We start from the raw sequence: 2,500 nt of genomic DNA on the forward strand, positions 1-2,500 counted from the left end.
ATTAGTATATTTTGGCAGTAAATTTTCTTGTAGACATGTCTTGTTAAAGACCAATGCTAATTCAGTTTCAACTATCTTCTTAGTTGTTTTTTCCATTCTTCTTATATGTTTCTTATAGTCCAGGGGTAGATTAAACACAAGTCTACCGAGATCCATGGTATATTGACACTAATTATATAAATACAATCGCAAGCTTTCGGTTGTTACATACAACCATCTTCAGGCAGATGCAAATCAATAGCATCATCACACCCTATATTCCCAAGAAATACTCGTTAAGATCTATCGATGAGTTTTTAGACATCCTTCACAGTACAAAGCCCCAAGGAATCATGGCATCGCTCGATGTACAGTCCTTATTTTCCCACGTTCCAATCCTTCCCACGATAAACATCATTATGGATAATGTTTACCACCACCCCCAACTGCCCCCTCCTAAAATTCCTGAGAATATCTTGAAGCAGTTACTCATTGCTTGCACGACCGAAGCCCCTTTTAAGAGCCCAACAGGACATCTCTTTTACCAAATAGAAGGCGTTGCAATGGGTTCACCGTTAGGTTGTACCTTTGCTGAATTTTACATGTGCAACCTGGAAAACTCAGTACTTCAAAACCCTGACATAAGACCACACCTGTACTGCAGATATGTTGACGACATTTTCGTGGAAATTATGAACAAATCCCACCTAAGAGATCTCCAACAAGCCATGGAATCTTCCTCAGTCCTGAACTTCACAAATGAGCTTAACCTACATCACAAAATCCCTTTCCTCGACGTCCTTGTCAATTCCCGAAATGACCGACATGAAACTAAAGTGTACAGGAAGGACACAGACATTGGACGATGCATGAATGCCGACAGTGAATGCCCTGATAGGTATAAGCTGAGCGTCATTCGAGCATATTTAAGACGTGCCTTTCGTAACTGTTCTTCTTGGGACTTACTTCACACAGAACTCTTGAGACTGAAACAGATACTCATCAACAACAATTACTCAAACACTATCATAGACAAAGAAATCAACCTCTTTCTGACACGTACCCAAACTCAACAGGAACAAAAACCCACACAGACTATACACAAAATTTTCTTTAAGAATCAAATGACACCCGCATATAAAACTGACGAACGGGTCTTAAAAGAAATCATCACAAGGAATGTCACATGTATCAACACACAAGAAAAATTAGCCATAATTATATACTACAAAAACACAACCGTCTCTAGCCTGTTCATGAAGAATAACCAGACAAAAGATAACAACACCCTAAAGCAAGCGAATGTGGTATACCAATACTCCTGCTCCGAAGAAGGTTGCAAACTTCTGCCTAACATGAATTATATTGGCGTTACCACTACTTCACTTAGCCGAAGGCTCACAATGCATGCCCGCGATGGTAGCATACGGAAACATATGACTCAATATCACAACAGAAATCCAACAAGACAAGACCTAGTTAACAATACCAAAATACTTAAACACTGTAACAATCACAAAAAACTACACATCCTGGAGAAAGTCTACATTTCACAACACACACCAATCATCAACATACAAACAAACACATTAGGCACCTTACTCTTAAACAAAGAATCCGTCACACCAGGACATAATTTCCCTCATCAACGGACATCTTGTCCAGTTCCCCCCCCCCCCCAGTCATTATAATCTGACTCGAACCTCTCCCAATTCCACCTCACCGTCCAGCTTCCCACCCTCGCAGTCATTATGATCTGACCCGAACCTCTCCTAATTCCACCTCACTGGAACCATAAAGCCTTGTCATTTTGTAACTCCATAGCATAATTGACATGGACCTTTTCCTGTCATTTTATCTGCCTGAAGATGGTTGTATGTAACAACCGAAAGCTTGCGATTGTATTTATATAATTAGTGTCAATATACCATGGATCTCGGTAGACTTGTGTTTAATCTACCCCTGGACTATAAGAAATATATATATATATATATATATGTGTGTGTATGTGTGTGCGTGTGTACGTGTGTGAGGAAATGCAGTTTTATTCTTAATGGGTAGCAGTGACTGTAACCTGGCTCGGCTATCATAGCACCCTAGGCAAAGGGGCGAAAGAGAGGGTTTTGTGCTTGGCCTGTCAGGAAACGTGGCAGCTACCAGTAGTGTCTGGATTTAAACCTCGACCCGCAGAGTGTGAGGCGAGAACGAAAACAGCGCGTCATAGCGTAAAATTTGCGAACGAAACTAAATGAAAAGAGGCGAAAGTGAGAAAGAGGAGAAACAAAAACAAGAGAGTACGAGGAAAAGTGAAAAAGAAATACGATGATGTGCTTGCGTGTGTGTGTGTGCGTGTGCGTGCGTGTGTGTGTGTGTGTGTGTTTATGTGTGTGTGTGTGTGTATGTGTGTGTGTGTGTGTGTGTGTGCGCGCGTGTGTATGTGTGTGTGTGTGTGTGTGTGTGTGTGTGTGTGTGTGTGTGTGTGTGTGTGTGTGTGTGTGTGTGTGTGTGTGTGTGTGTGTGT

Source organism: Oratosquilla oratoria, chromosome 24 (assembly GCF_046742065.1).
Source record: "Oratosquilla oratoria isolate Oo_2021 chromosome 24, ASM4674206v1, whole genome shotgun sequence".
Classification (NCBI taxonomy): Eukaryota; Metazoa; Arthropoda; class Malacostraca; order Stomatopoda; family Squillidae; genus Oratosquilla; species Oratosquilla oratoria.